Source organism: Trichechus manatus, unplaced genomic scaffold (assembly GCF_000243295.1).
Source record: "Trichechus manatus latirostris isolate Lorelei unplaced genomic scaffold, TriManLat1.0 scaffold00019, whole genome shotgun sequence".
NCBI classification, from domain to species: Eukaryota; Metazoa; Chordata; class Mammalia; order Sirenia; family Trichechidae; genus Trichechus; species Trichechus manatus.
The window spans coordinates 18967266-18983905 of record NW_004443955.1 but is presented as its reverse complement, the minus strand read 5'-3'; the positions used below and the strand labels follow the sequence as shown (position 1 = coordinate 18983905).

Here is a 16640-nt window from a genome sequence, read left to right as displayed (position 1 = left end):
TGGAGCCACTAGTCCTCAGGCCCCTGACATGGGTAGGTGAAGACCCTGCTTAATGGGCAGAGCAGTGTCAAATGTCAAGAACCTGCCACTTCACACCTGAAACAGTTGAAGTTAGAGTTCCGGTATATACCCTGTTGTACTGTGGTAATGAGGGCCTAGCTGTTGAGATGGGCCCACACAAGTCTATGTAAGGGGAAAGGCACTCAAAGTCCACGGATCCTTTATGCCTGTGCCTAGGCAAAGGAGCTGTGCCTATCCAGGGTTCCTGGCTTCAGGGAGACGGCAGTTTATTTTTTTCCCCGTTTGTTAATTTGTTCACTCTGAGGCAGGAAGAAAGGCTCCGGGTGTGTGACAGATCCTACTTCCCCCAGGGAACTCTGCAATTGCTGAAGCCGATCTGGGACCCAGTGCAGACCAGGAGTGGGGAGGTAAACGGGAGACAGATTTTCCCTAAGGGGGGTGTTTTTGATCTGCAAGGTAAGCGGTAGGCAATTACTTATCTTTCACCTGATGGAGGGCTGCTTCTCACTGGATCTGGGTGGCCATGTAGACTCTCAGAGGCTGGGTTTCTCCCGGTGTGGAAAACGCATCTCCCGAGCACAGCTGCTTGCCTGCCTCACTGCTCACGCACAAGCTGCTCAGGCCTGAAGGGCTAAGGCTCTCTCTGGGTCAGGTCTGGTACCTCCTCGCTGCTTCCGAACCATCTCTCCCTCCTCCAGCCACTCAGTCCGGTTCCTCAACTCTGCCTTTGATGTTCAGGGCTCCCAGATTGCCATATGTAATTGAATCAGTTGTTTTTTGGGGTCTTGGTTGTTAGAGGATCCACGGGACGAGTCTGACTACTCTGCCATCTTGGCAGAAGTGAAAATGATTGCCTGGGGGAAAAAGGGGGAAAGTGAACAATCTATGCTATCTCTGATGCAAATAAACCTGCACTGCACCACAGTGTGTATCCCATACTGGAATAAGATATATCCCTGAGAAGAAGCCAATCTTGACATTGGGTATTTAACAAGAGAAGAGAGCAGATGCCAAGTTTAGCAACCAAAATTGCGTACAGATCCCATGCCCAATCCTCAGGCTGCAGAAAACCCAATCCTCAAACTCTGCCTCATAGGAGAGGGTATATGGGGTGTGCATTTATGGGGGCGGGTGTTGGGAAGATTGGCTAAATACATGGAAAAACAAAAATAAAAACCAAGATCTCTGACATTAGGATCTTTCTTTACACTTGCTCCTCCACCTCAAAAAAAATACAGCTGCATCAAAGATTTGTTGTTTTAAAACAAGCAAACAAGAAATAAATAGTTGGATAAATGGATAAATAAATGAACAACCACAAATCATTTAGAAGAAAGCATGGGTAAATTTGTTTATCATCTTGTAGTGGGTGTGTGTGTGCGTGTGTGTGTTGTGTTAGTTGCCATTGAGTCGATTCTGACTCATGGAGACCCTGTGTGTGTCAGAGTAGAACTGTTCCATATGATTTTCAAGGCCGTGACCTTTTAGAAGCAGATCACCACCGGGGCTGTCTTCCAAGGTACCTCTGGGTGTGTTTGAACCACCAGCCTTTTGGCTAGTAATCAAGTGCTTAACCTTTTTGTGGCACATAAGGACTCCTTTTGTAGTGAGTAGGTCTTCCCAATAAACATAAAATTCAGATATTTAAGACAATACTAGATATATATGCCTAAAAATATTCTGTGCAACAACAAATACCACAACTTAAAAAGGTCTAAAGATTCAAGTTAACCTAGGAAAAAAAAAATATGTTTATCAATTTGACAAAGGTCTATTTTTTTAATTAGTAAAAGCTCAAAAAAATTGATAAAAATAAACAACAGAAAATTGGCAGTACTGAGTAATATGCACAAATATCCATAAATATATAGTTTCTCAGTTTTACTCATCAGTCGAAAATTGCAAATCAAAATGACAAAGAGTTACCATTTTCCACCCCCCTGATTGAAACAAATGCCAAGGCTGGTTTCTCCCCAGAGATGGGGTAGGTGGAAGGCAGACCGCCATCATCTGCAATCTTTCTGGATAGCAATTTACTGATGTATTTCCAAATTCAAAAATAAGTACTCTGCTAGGAAATACACACTTATTCACTCACACATATATACACACACATGCATATGCACACATACACATATATAGATATATAAATATATCTTCTACATATAATTTATATATGTGTCTGTTTGTACATGTGTTTGGATATTCTGAGTTTTAAAATTATATGTATATGCATTCATTGATATTATAAATTATGATGGAATATTGATTGACATGTTTCAACAAATGGATGCAGCACTGGAAGTACTCACTCATCTGTGCCAAGAAATTTGGAAGAGAGCTACCTGGCCAACCAACCAAAAGAGATCCATATTTATGCCTATTCCCAAGAAAGGTGATCCAACCCAATTTGGAAATTATTAAACAATATCACTAATATCACATTCAAGTAAAATTTTACTGAAGATCATTCAAAAGCAGCTGCAGTAGTATATCAACAGGGAACTGCCAGAAATTCAGGCTTTATTCAGAAGAGGACAGGAAACCAGGAATATCATTGCTAACATCAGATGGATCCTGGCTGAAAGAATACCAGAAGGATGTTTACCTGTGTTTTATTGATTATGCTAAGGCATTCAACTGTGTGGATCATAACAAATTATAGATAACATTGTGAAGAATGGGAATTCCAGCACACTTAATTGTGCTCATGGGGAACCTGTACATAGATCAAGAGGCAGTTGTTCAGACAGAATAAGGGCATACTGTGTGGTTTAAAGTCAGGAAAGGTGTGCGTAGGGGTTGTATCCTTTCACCATACCTATTCAATCTGTATGCTGAGCAAATAATCCAAGAAGGGACTATATGAAGAAGAATAGGGCATTTGGAGGAAGACTCATTAACAACCTGTGATATGCAGATGACACAACCTTGCTTGCTGGGAGTGAAGAGGACTTGAAGCACTTACTGATGAAGATCAAACACCACAACCTTCAATATGGATTACACCTCAATGTAGACAAAACAAAAATCCTCACAACTGGACGAATAAGCAACGTCATGATAAGCAGAGAAAACATTGAAGTTGTCAAGGATTTCATTTGTCTTGTATCCACAATCAATACCCATGGAAGCAGCAGCCAAGAAAGCAAAAGATGCATTGCATTGGGCAAATTTGCAGCAAAAGACCTCTTTAAAGTGTTGAAAAGCAAAGATGTCACCTTGAAGACTAAGGTGCGCCTGACCAAAGCCATAATATTTTCTATCGCATCATATGTATTTGAAAGCTGGACAATGAATAAGAAGACTGAAGAAGAACTGATGACTTTGAATTGTGGTGTTGGTGAAGAATATTAAATATACCATGGACTGCCAAAAGAATGAGCAAATCTGTCTTGGACTAAGTACAATCCGAATGTTCCTTAGAAGCAAGGATGGCGAGACTACATCTCACATACTTTGGACACGTTGTCAGGAGGGATCAGTCCCTGGAGAAGGACATCATGCTCAGTAAAGTAAAGGGTCAGCAAAAAAGAGGAAGATCCTCAACGAAATGGATTGACACAGTTGCTGCAACAATGGGCTCAAGTGTAACAACAATTGTGAGGATGACGCAGGACTGGGCAGTGTTTCGTTCTGTAGTACATAGGGTCACTATGAGTTGGAACCAACTCAATGGCACTTAACAACAACATCAACTGAAGTAATACACTCATGGGGACATAAGATTATTTGGTTGTTTTCTTCTTTATATTTCTTAATTGAAACCATCATTAAAAAAAAAAAAAGTAGCTTTTTTCTTGCTACATATGTGGTTATATGTTCATTGTAGAAAAACTGAAAAATACAGCCTTCTCCTACCATGACAGCTGGAGATAATTTGGCCCTATGTCTGTGTTTTCAACATCTACCACCCCCAGCATTGTAGTAAACCACTGGTAACACAGATATGGCTCTTGTCCACAAGAAACTTCTATCTCAGTATGGATATGTATTCTAGAAATTTGTACAAATGATAGTATCAAAGTGTGGTTAGTGATCTTTCTTTTAAGGGTGCTCACAAGTTTGCTATGGCAAGGTATAAATGAGATATCTAATCATATACAGACTTGAATTACTATTTAGCATTTTGGAATAATATTTTCTGATTAAAAAGCTAATACAGTGCCTATTTAGCAAATTTAGAAAATGCAGACAAGTTAAAGACTGCTTAATTTTGGACAGTTTTAGGTCTTGCTTTTGCAGTCAACATTTCAAAAGGGAATATAGACAAAGGACTGAGCATTTGGCGAGGGCTCAAGACTAATATGACCACTATGTTAATATTATTTTGAAAACATCGTATCATGAATATTTCCTCCTGGCAATAAATAATCTTCAAAAGCACGATACAAATGATTCTGTGATGTAATATAACTTATTTAAATATCTCATGGTTTCTGGACAACACTTTTGAACTTAATTCTCACATATACAAAAGTTATCATTTTAGCTGTGACTTACAACAACCAGGATTTTTAGTTTATAGCAGCCGCATATATATGCCTCTCCAGTGAGCTGTACCATTGCTGAGAAGGGAAGTAGACAGATGTGGCCCTATGGTAGAACTGGAAGAGAATGTGCTCTGTACTAAGATATCCCATGTTATGGTCCATATACTGCCCCTGACTTCTTAAACAAGCCTGCCTAATTGGGACATTCTGAGTCTCTTGTATATACATTACAGATGGAAAAACCTACCTGATAATAATAATGTGATAAATTATTGTTAAACCTGAATGCTTTAAAACATTATTGTTTTTGTTTCTTGTTTTTTTTTTTTTTTTTTTTGAGGACATTTGGATTGGCAACAGTTTGCAGTTAGGAGAAGGGAAGTGAGTCTGAAAGACCATTTGTAGTAATGTAGTAATTACTGCAGCTATATATGCATAAAGTGGTGCAGGCTTCAAGTAGCATGAACAAAGTTGTCATAAAAGGGGTTCATAGATATGAAAGAACACTGTATGGGACTTGGTGATTGGTTGGATAGAATATAAAGGGTGGGAATGAAGGAAAGGGTCAGAGAGGACTCCTGGGTTTCGGGTTTAGGTATTTATAATATGATCTTGACAGATATGGATAAATGGGAAGGGTAAGAGGAGTTAGGAAAGCATATAATCGCAAACAAGAAGTTAACTGTTCATTCAAATAAATTGATGAATTACAATTTGTTGTGTATTGGTTTCCTAGGGCTACCGTAACACAATGCCATCAAGTGGGTGGCTTGAAAGAGGAGAAATGTATTGTCTCACAGTTCTGGAGGCTAGAAGTCCAAATCAGGGTATCGGCCATGTTGACTCCTTCTGAGGTCTCTGACGTGAACTGTTCCATGCCTTTCTCCTAGCTTCTCATAGCTCCAGGGTCTCCTTAGTTAGAAACTACAGGGTTGCATGGCATCCTTCCTCTGTCTTTGTGTATCTTCTTCTCTTTTATAAGGACCAGTCATATTGGATTATTCACCACATTGCTCCAGTATGAGTTCATGTTAACATATAACCAAACCAAACCCATTGCTATCAAGTCGATTCTGACTCACAGCAACCTATAGGACAGAGTAGAACTGCTCTATGGAGTTTCCAAGGAGCAGCTGGTGGGTTTGAACTGCAGACTTTTTGGTTAGCAGTCGTAGCTCACCGTAGCTCTTAACCACTGCACCACTAGGGCTCCGAGAAAGTTTCTGCCCGGTTTCGACCCAGGGACCTTTCATGTGTTAGGTGAACGTGATAATCACTATACTACACAAACAGACCATGTTTAACCTACCTGATAATGTTTCCAAAGGTCCTATTTCCAAGCAAGGTCAAGTTCACAGGAACAGGAGTCAAGACCTCAATAAATCTTTTGGGGGAACACAGTTCAATCCATAATATGATGTAAGAAGCAATTGAGTTTCTTCAGACATTTCAGCTCTAAAGGAAAAGGAATATGACCATTTTGAATGAGGAAACTAGGGATTCAAGGGTCTGGCATTTTCGACACCTAATAGCTGGCTTCTAATCTCCATCAGGTATAAAACAACTAGGAATAAAGCAGGCCCATAGCTGTGGAAATGGATAGAAATAAGTGGATATGAAGGAGCCACAGAAGAACTGAAAAATGGACTAGCTGAGGCTTTTAAAGGGAAGAGTGTAATATAAAATAATTCAAAAGTTTTGAATACAGGGGTTGGGTATTTTGACCATAGACAGAATGGGGAAAATGGAAGGGGAGTCTTAGACATTTTTATTATAGGAGTGAATTCATTCGAAGTCACTTAGATTGTAATAATGAGGTTCATTTAAGACCTGGGACTTGCTGAAATAATATGGTTAAAGCCATGAAACATTAAGATTGTACTTGCCGTAACAGAACCCGTTTGGACTATTATTAATCTAATCTCATAAACGCACGTAATACCCAAGCAAGCAAAGCAAAGCTTTGAATTTGGTTTACACTTATAGCAAGAATATCTCATGGGCTTTTCACTTGGATTCTCTGTACCATTAAGCAATTACTAGTGGCTAGAACACTAGCCCACATGTCACTATTTCTGGTTAGAGGATTTTCTTGCCTGCCTGACTAAATCTTCCAATTAAATGCAACAGTACTACGTTCATGTCAGTTTTTCATTTACAATGCCTGGTGGAAAGTATTGTTACTTTATGTAAACAGTTTTAGGAGCTATTGAACCACACACATACATTCCACCAGTGATAAGACATTCTTGGGTAACAAGCAAAAGGTAAGACCTGACACAAAGAAAAGTCTTTCTTATTGATATGCTAGCAACATCTCTATTAATAAAGGTACTTGATACACTTTACAAATAGTTCTTCTCTTTCATCTGTTAATTTCACCAAAAGTTATATTTAAATTTATTCTATTTAAAGTTTTGGAGCCTTGGTGGCATAGTAGTTAAGAGTTTGGCTGCTAACCAAAAGGTCGGCAGTTCAAATCCACCAGCCGCTCCTTGGAAACCCTATAGGGAGTTCTACTCTGTCCTATAGGGTTGCTATGGGTTGGAATTGACTCAATGGCAATGAGTTATTTATGGTTTTATTTTAATTTGAAGCCAAAGCCAGGATAAAGCAACATAACTAAAGTCCTTTCTATTGTGTTTCCCATAAATAAATTGAAAAATTCGAAACAAAACGTGATAATGATAACCACCATAATAATAATAATATCACCATCGTTATTATTATGTTTATGTGCAGCTGGGAATAGAAAAATATAACTGTATTTTTTTAATTCACATAGATTAATGCCTAAAAATTGCTATACTTAGTGGTAGAACCAATTCTTGAATCATTATTGATCATTTACAGTAAGAATTTTTGTACCATAAAATTATGACAGTAAGTAGGATCAATGTATAACTTTTCCTCAAATTTCTTAGGCTAGTGGTTAAGCATGCAGACTAAATCATACGTATCAGAATTCATGACATTGTTTCAGCACATACGAGCATTTTGATCATGGGAAATTTACTTATATTGCCAATGTCTCAAATTTCTCTGTAAAAAGTGTTCAAAAATAATACCACACAGAGTAGTTGTGAGAACTAAATGAGATTCTATATTTAAGAGGTCACCGCATTAGTTTTGTCATTTATAAGCAAGAACTTTTTTAAAAAAAAAACCCTAAGGACTATACTAATGGAACAAGATAATGAATATATAAATATTCAAGAGGATTTAGATCAAATCACAGATAATGGTAGCTTTTCATTTGTTTTACTAGGATGGAGTTAAGGATACACAGGATATATTTCTAGATCATAATGATATAATTATGGAAGTTACTAGACTGGCCGAGAAAACACGTCATGGTGTTACAACCTGAGATGGACAACCCGTATGAAGACCCATCGATCCTATCCCAAGAAGGACCTGTCTTAGGTATGAGTTGTTATTTTTAGCTGCCCTGGAGTCTACTTCAACTCATTGAAACCTTTAGTACCAAAGAATGAAACGTTAGGTGGGCCTGCGTCATTCTCCCAATCTCCAGCATGCTCAAGTCCATTGGTGTGGTTATTACGCCCATCCATCACACAGAGAGTCTCCCACGCCCTTCTTGACACTTTAGCTTACCAGACAGGATGTCCTCCTCTAGCAATTGATCCTTCCTGATAACGTGTCCAAAGCAAGTGAGTCAGACAGTGTTTGTTGCGTTCCATAAGACTGTCATTTGCTAATTTTTGGAAGTGATCCCCAGGCCTTTCTTCCTTGTCAGTCTTAGTCTGGAGGCTCTGCTGAAATCTGTCCACAATGAGTGGCCCCGCTGGTATTTGAAATAATGGTGGCATAGCTTTCAGCATCATAGCAACACACAAGCCATGACAGTAGACAAACTGACAGATGGGTAGTGGCTTAGGTATGTGCAGAAGGATTTATTCATTAAAATTTTAATTGAATGAGTATATAATGTTTTTATATGTGAAAAAAGTCCCCATCACTCCCAACTGTGTACTATACTTAGAATGTTAAGTGTCTCCAAAATTTTCTCTTATTTTAAATGGACAGAAATACTTTTCTCTTGTCTGACTTTTAACTTAACAATTTAACAACACTAGGAGTGTCGGGATAAAATTTGATATTTTTAATTCTTTTTTTTTCTTTCAAAGTCTGCTCTGTTTCCACTATACCACATTATTGCTTTGTTTTGATTATATCATAAGTACTACTTAATCTTTTTTTTATTGTGCTTTAGGTGAAAGTTTACAGAGTAAATTAGTTTCTCATCAAACAGTTAATACACAAATTGTTTTGTAACATTGGTTGCCAACACTTGATGTGTCAGCACGCTCCCCTTCTCCACCTTGGGTTCCCTGTTTCCATTCGTCCAGTTTTCCTATCCCTTCCTGCCTTCTTGTCTTTGCTTTTGGGCTAGTGTGCCCATTAATCTGTATACAACTATGACTGAACTAGGAAGCAAGTTCCTCACATGTGTTATCATTGGCCGTATAGGATATTTTTAATTCTTGATGATCTTGATAATGTACATGATACCTTCTTTGTTAAAAATCAAATATAATCCTAATTATTTATTGTTGTATATTAGATCCTCCAGAATTCCATATTAAGCTACCGCTTTCTCTATTAATTTACATCTAAGAGACACTATTTTTGCCAAAAAATGAAGAGAGAGTGTGTGAGAGAGAAAAAGACAGACAGGGAGACAGACAGACAGAGAGACTGGAAGAAGGGAAAGCAGAGGAAGATGGGCAAGGAGGGGAGGCCACGGGAAGAAAGAAAGAGAAAAGTTTCAACTAAAACAAAAAAAAATCTCAAGTACCCAGATAGTCTTTCTTACAGTTAAATATACTGAGCAGACACACCAAACTAATAGAAGTAATCCTAGTTAACTCATACTTTCAAACTTCTTTCTTTTCCTAGGGAGAATTTAGTATTGGAAAGTTTAAATATTTCTGAGGTCTTCACTCTGCTCTATAACTTTTTTTGGTTTAATCTTTTTTTAAAAGAAGCACCAGATAATTATTTTAGCCTTGCTTTTCAAAGCCAAGAGTGATGTGTAGTGATAAAAAGTTTTGGGGATTTAATAAAATAAGAGGAACACTGTTTCCCGTTGTGAAATGTTATAAAGGTTTCTTTCTACTTTTTTCCCAAACTGAAAGCCTTACTCTTTTCTCTTAGAATCTGACCAGAAGGGGAAACCACAAGATCCAAGTTCCGGCCTGTAGAAGCATTAGGTGTTGACCTCATGGCTCCCTAATAGATCTGCAAAGTACTTTGTTCCTGGAAATCAGCCGATGAGTAGTTCAGGGCTCTTGGATATCTTGTTAGAGAGGCAGAAGTGTTACAAAATGAACTAACATCTCCCTGCAGAATTGCTGTATCATATGCTATTGAGAACATTTGGAACTTTCAACAAATTCCTGCTACAATCCTGGGTAGCCATGGTTAAGTCTGCCCACAGGGTTAAATGAGGAATATAAGTCTTTAAATGTCTTTTGAGAGTGATCAACCTCTGGGCATAATAGAAGGAGAGGAGGGATTCCCCCTAACTTCCAGTCCTTTCCAACTGTACCACAAACAGAGGAAGTAATGTGTGGAGGAACTCAGGCACTGACTTCCCTACAGCCTTAAAACATTAGGCGGGACCACCGACCCTCTCTACCTTAACTTTGCCCACTGGGACTCTCTATTACGGAGTTTGCTGTGATAGGTAATTAGCTGAGGAGGACAGTTTGTTTGTTTTAATGATGTAGTCTCCTAACAACATTATCTGTCTGTCTGTCTATCTATCTATCTACCTATCTAATCTATCTATCAAAACCAACATAATTCCTTCCTTTCTTTTAAAATGTTCAATTGATAGTATCTACACTCATTTTGTTTTTCTTTGTCACTTTTGGAGATCATCAGGCTTTGGATTTCTGTTCTCATTCCTTTAAATATTCCTCCACCAATACAATAAGTGCTCCATGTATCTCTCCTAAATTGTCTTTTTAAAACAGCTTTATTGAGATATAATTGACCTACAATAAAGTAGTTAAAGTGCCCAATTTCATACTTTTTTGACGTACATATACACCCATAAAACTAACACTGCCATTAAGGTGGTAAATATATTTCAATCACCACCCAAAGTTTACTTGTTTCCCTTTGAAATTCTTCCTTGCAGACCCTCCTTGCCCATCTCCCATCCTCTAGCAACCACCGATTTGCTTTTTGTTGCTATTGGCTAGTTGCATATTCTATTGATTTATATGTAAATAAAATCATTCAATATGTACTCTTTTTTTCTCTGGAGTTTTTCATTCTGCACAATTATTTTGAGATTTATCGTTGTTGTGGCCTGTTTCAAGAGTTCATTCCTTTTTATTGTGGAATGTTAATCCATTGTATGGATACACCAAAATTTATTCATCCAATTCCATACTGATGGGCACTTGGATTGTTTCCATATTTTGGCTATTGCAAGCGAAGTTGCTATGAACATTTGTAGTTAATATTTCCATGGACATATGCTTTTATTTTTCTTGTGTAAGTATCTGAGAGTAGAATGGCTGTATGATATAACAGACAAATGTTTAACTTTTTTAGAAAATGCCAAACCGTTTCCAAGTGGTTGTACTATCTTACACCCACAGCAGCGAGGTATGAAAGTTTCAGCTCTTCCACATCCCAGGAAACAATTTCTTTGGTCAATTTTGTTTGTTTGTTTGTTTTAAAGTCTAAACATTCAATAGGCATATTTTACTGATATAACATTGTGGTTTTAATTTCATTTCTCTAGTGACTAATAATGTTGAATTTTTTTTTATGTACTTATTTGCCATTTGTATACTTTCTTTGAAGTTGTTTTTTTTTTAAATTCTTTTGCTCATTAAATTTTTTTTTCTTATTATGAAGTTTGAAAGTTCTTTATGTATTCTGTATACAAGTCCTTTGCTTTGCAAGTAATTTTCTTCCACTGTAGCTTGTTTTTTCAATCTTTTAGCAGTGTATTTGGAAGAACACAAGTTTTAAATTTTGATGAAGTCCAGTTATTATTTTTTTCTTTTATAAATGATGCTTTTGGTGTCATGTCTAAGAAAATTTTTGCTTAACCCAAGATCACAAAGTTTTTCTCTTATGTTTTCCTCTTGAAGGTTTGTTGCTTTAGGTCTTACGTTTAGTTAATTTTGAGTTAATTTTTAATGGTGGGAAATACGGTCTAAGTTTGTTTTTTTGTTGTTATTGCTATTTTTTTTTTGCATAGGGATATCCAATTGTTCTAGCAGTTAGGGCTATAAATTTTTAGCTAAGCACTGCTTTTGTGGCATCCCACAAGTTCTAATATGTTGTATTTTCATTTTAATTCAGTTTCAAATGCTTTCTAATTTTCTTTTGATTTCTTCTTTGACTCCTGGGTTATTTACAAGTGCGTTGCTTAGTTTCTAAATATCTTTCTTGTATTGATTTGTATTTTAATTCCACTGTGATCAGAGACCATACATTATATGACTTGAATCTGGTTTAATTTATTGGGACTTCTTTTAGAGCCCAGAATAAGGTCTATCTTGGTAAATGTTCCATGCACACTTGAAAAAAATGTGTATTCTGCTATTGTTGGTTGTAGTGTTCTTTTAGATTAAGGTGGTGGATTGTGTTGTTCTAGTCTTTTATATCCTTCCTGATTTTCTGTCTTCTTGTTTCTTCAATTATTGAAAGAGGGGTATTATAATCTCCATCTGTATTTGTCTATTAACTCCTTGCAACTCTTATCAGTTTTTTCCAATCTTTGTTATTAGGTGACTGTTACATCCTCTTGATTAATTGAATTCTTTGTCATTACGACATGGCCTTCTTTATTCCTGGTAATAGTCTTTGCTCTAAAATCTACTTTGTATGATACTAATTTACTACTTCATCCTTCTTTTGAGTAGTATTAGCATATCTTTCTACATCCTTTTACTTTTAACGTATTTTTGTTTTTATAATAAAGTGCATTTCTTAAAGGCAGTATATAGTTGTGTCCTGCTTTTTTATTCAATCTGGCAATCTTTGCATTTTAATGGAGTATTTTATACCATTTATATGTAATGTGTTTATTGATCTGGTTTATATCTGTTTTTTAATTTATCTCATCTTTTCTTTTTCCCTTTTCGTCTTTTTTTGCTCTATTTGGGATTAAGCACATATTTTTATGATTCCCTTTTATCTTCTTCATTGGCTTGTTAGCTATAACTCTTTGTTTTGTTATTTTAGTGGTTGGCTTAGGAGTCACAGCATATATTCTCAACTTTAAGTTGTCCTTCAGCTCACTGATTTTTTTATTTCTAAAAATTGTTTTTATTTCTGTTCCATTTTTGAATTGTTTCTATTACTACTATATCTTAAAGTTCACTAATCTTTTCCTCTGCAATGTCTAATCTGCTGTTACGCCCTCCTAGCATATCATATATTCTATCTCAGACTTTGTAGCTTTTGTTTTGTTTTTTTTTTTAATTTAAGATTTCAATTTGTTTTTTTTAATATCTTCTATATCTCTACTTACCATTTTAATACCGTCAGGGCAACGACCAACTGCATATATGCCCATCCACCCTTCCTGGTGCTGAGAAGCATCAGTCCCCATGGCATGCACATGAAGCTCATGGTCACTATGTTCCGGAACCTATTCCCCTCCATCAATGTGCACAAGGTAAACCTAAGTAACATTAAGCGCTGCCTCCTCACCATCTGACTCCCAGGATGTGATTTACACCATTATAGCACCAAAATCTTTCCTGTGGGCGCATGTCTTGTGATGAAGAAGCTTCTCCAGGAGAAGTTCCCCAACATGAGACGTCTGCAGGCGCAGGGCTGTCAGAGAGTGAGGTGAAGCCAGCCAGACAGTGAGCACAACATTACAGAGCTGCTCCAGGCCATCACGGGCATGGCAACCTGGGGCCCCAGCAGAGCACTGTGCCATGCAGCTCACTGAGATCAGTCTTCAGATGATCCAAGAAGGTATCAGGAGGGGAACATGCTGTTCCACAGTTTCATGCACAAGGTGGAGTAGGAGCTGCAGACCATCCTGGCAGACAAAGAGGAAAGGCTGCAGCTGAAGGCCAAGAGGCAGGACCAGCAGGCCCACGAAGTGCAGAGCAAGCAGAAGCAGCAGAGAGGCCCACAAGAAGAGCCTGGTGGGCATGAAGAGGGCATGGGTACAGACCCGTGGAGACAGTGATGCCGAGGGCCTGGGGACCCCACTGGAGGCCAAGAGGGCTGGCTGGCCTGAGGAGGAGGAGGATGAAGCTGAGTATTTCTGCCAGGTGGTGGGTGAGGAGACTGATGGGGACATGTTACTTAGGGCTGACCAAGCAGAGACAGCCCACCGGGCGTCCATGCAAGAAGCAGTGGTTAAAGGATCAGAAGCCAGACTGAGGCGGTGACCAGAGGCCTCCAAAGCTCAAGGGCAAGTCCCACAGAGTCCAGGCCAAGCTGGGGCCTGGAGGGGCTGCCTGGGGCCATGTGCAGTGCCAGATGCGGCTACCTAAGTGAGCAGCTGGAGCCTGAGCCCCAGCAAGGCTGACAGAATGTTCCAGATTGGGGACCAGAGAAACTGCGGTGGTACTCCTGCTGGGTTCTATGGGCAACCTCTGGTTTCCTTTTGTAAAGGAGCTATTTCCCAAACTCCACTCCCATCTGCATAATAAATGACTGACATTCCCAAAAATGAAAAGGGAAAAAAACCAAAAACTCCCTTATCTTTTCTCCAGAGGATACCCATATCCTTACTTGGCAATGAGCCCCTCAGGAATAGGTAGCCCTGCCGCTGGAAGGAGTGGGCACTCAATCCTGTTCCTGATCACCCAAAGTTGGCAGGCATCATGGGGCCTGGCCCTGGGTGATGGTGCCTGTTGTGGAGATCATTCTCCCACTGCTACAGGAGCTCCTGGAGCCTCCTCACCTTGACCTTCAGGGAGCAGCGGAGTGCATGCCAGCTCTCACATGAGCATCTGTAGTGGGAGCTGCCCCACCCCAGCCACACAGCAGCCCCCTGGGTGGTGGGACAAGGAGCCCCCACCCTGTGGACCCAGGTGTTCACACAACGTCCAAATCATATAAGGTCCTATAGTTAAGGGACACATACCTGTATATGAAATACAGCATAATAGTTCTAATGTTCTTTTCTGCCAGGACTAAAATCTTTGTCAGTTTTTATTTGATTTTAATTAGTTGGCTATTCTCATGATAATGGTTCATATTTTCCTGATTCTTTGCATGTCTGGTAATCTTTGCTTAGATGCCAGACATTGTGATTTCATCTTGTTGGATTTTGGATAATTTTATATTCCTATAAATATTCTTGAGCTCTGTTATTTGGAAACAGTTGGATCCTTTTGGGTCTTGCTTTTAATATTTGTCAGAACAGAGCAGTATTTAGTCTAGTGACAATTTTTTCCCACTCTACCAGCTGCTCCGAGGGAGAAAGATGTGGCAGTCTGCCTCCATAAAGATTACAGCCTTGGAAACTCTATGGGGAAGTTCTGCTCTGTCCTATAAGGTCACTATGAGTCAGAATTAGCTCAACAGCAATGGATTTTTGGACCAAGGCAAGACCACTCTTAGTAATCCATCCAATGATTTATGCTTATAAGAAGAGGCACTACTCCAAACCCCATCTGAGTGCTGGGTACTGTTCCCTCTAATCCTCTGATATAGTTCTTTCTGAAGTTTTGAGTAGTTTTCTTACACACGTTACGAATGCTCAAGGAAGTCCCTCTGCAAGATTTCCAGGGTTCTCTATCTGTTAAGTTGTCTACTTTATGGTTCCCCATTCTTGGAACTCTTACCAACCAGGTCTTCCCAGACTTTTATGTCTATCTCCTCAGCTCAGACCGTCTTCCAGGCTGTTCTTGAATCCCCTCTCTCACAGCCTGGAAACTCTCTCAAGACAGTAAACTGAGGCAATTATAGGACTCATTTCACCTGTTTCCTCCTTCTCATTGTATGCCATTCTTCATTGTCTGACATATAATACCATGGAGACCATGTTTCTATCCATTTTATCTGAATATTTTGGTTGTTTCAGACAGAAGGGAAATCTGATTCTGTTACTCCCTCTTGGTGAGAAGCAGAAACTCTCATTTGCCTTCCTAACATAGCTTGTAACAATACTTATATTTAAATACTATTACCCTATTGTCTCTCTTCTGTCCTCTGGCTTTAAATACTTCACCACCCTCTTTTAGGGAATTTCATCAAATAAAATCTGTTTTTAATTTCCGTGTGTCAACCGATTCACCTCTTTTTTTTTTTTTTTTATCCTTTATCTTCTTAGCTTCAGAGTAATATTCTTTCTTACATTTCCAATTCCAATTTTCTACTTTTCTTGTACTTACTTAGCTGGTATGTTAATATACAGATTAAGGTAGTCCCCTCTTCCTTCTTTTTTTGTGCACACACACACACATACACACACACAGTTAAAAAAAAAAACATGAATATGCTCAATTAAAGTTATGTGATCAATCATAAATATCTATTGATTTCTACTGTGTGCATTGCATTAGCCACGAAGGTAGCCAACATGTAGATTTCATCTTCTAGGAACTTAGAGTGATGTGAAGAATGGTAGCCCTTCATACTTTATTCACAAAGTTGAACAATTTTCTGTCAGTACGATAATCATTTCCTAGATACAGGGACTGGGAAAGTTACTTTTAAAATCAGAGATTGCTAGAGTTAAATGACATAATTTAGGAAAAGAAACTAGCAGACTAGTTACATAAAATTATGGTGCGTCTATAGATTGGAATATTTTAGAGATTTAAAATGATATTTCAGAAAAAAAATTTAAGGGCATGTAAAGGTGCTCATGATATTCATAAGATAAAAATTAGGTTAAATTTATTATAGGATATAATTGATATACAGGTAGTCCCTGATTTAGGATGAGGTTATGTTCTGACAACTCCATCGTAAGTCAGTTCTGACATAAGTCGAATGTCTCATGTTTTTTTAGTTTTCGTTATTATTGCCTTTTATTATCAGTATCTTCATAAATCTTATCTATATTTGTCTTTTGGTGGTCGCATGAGCATGATAAGCAAATTACATGCTGCAATATTGTATGTAGTACATATTACTAACAAAAAGATGTAC

At 38.3% G+C, this 16640-nt stretch overlaps 1 pseudogene; it reads left to right on the top strand.

Annotated features, from left to right (window-relative positions):
- Window positions 1-13916, top strand: part of LOC101344106 (suppressor of SWI4 1 homolog pseudogene) — a 95157-nt pseudogene extending 81241 nt beyond the window's left edge.
- Window positions 13917-16640: the final 2724 nt, after the last annotated feature.